Below are 569 nucleotides of genomic sequence, written 5' to 3'. Positions count from 1 at the left end.
AGACTTTTCTTGTATTATCTTCTGTCTTTTAGTAGCTACAGTTTTTCTTTAATAAATTTCTTTATTAAAGTAATGATAAAAGGCTACTTCAATCACCATCATTTCTCCATTTTTGAATCAAAGAATTCTGCAGGGAATTCTTCATCGTTAAGAGATGCTTGGCTCATATCTTCAACAACACAGTATTCACAGTGGTGATCACTGTAATTCCAAAGTAGCTTGCATAATTCCTTAGCCATATCTTCTGATCCATGAACTTGGTTGGATATAATTGCTGATAATAAATGGTCGAGATAACAAATATCTTCTTCTTTGGTATCCATTCTTGCATTGGAATAGATAATATGATCTTCAGATGGATAAACCCATATTTTTTCTTTCTCAGTAATTATCTGAGTCACATGTTCAAATATCTCTTTATATCCTTTTGCTCTTCTATAGGGCATCATGTTAAGAATATCTTGATATCCATTTTTAACAACCTTTTGATTGGCTGGTAAAAAATGTTGATTTGTTAATCCCATTTTGATCACATGGAACGATGGATGCATATATTCAAGGACAGGATC

This window comes from Olea europaea, chromosome 11, assembly GCF_002742605.1.
Source record: "Olea europaea var. sylvestris chromosome 11, O_europaea_v1, whole genome shotgun sequence".
In the NCBI taxonomy this organism is placed as follows: Eukaryota; Viridiplantae; Streptophyta; class Magnoliopsida; order Lamiales; family Oleaceae; genus Olea; species Olea europaea.
Note: the sequence above shows the minus strand (reverse complement) of the source record.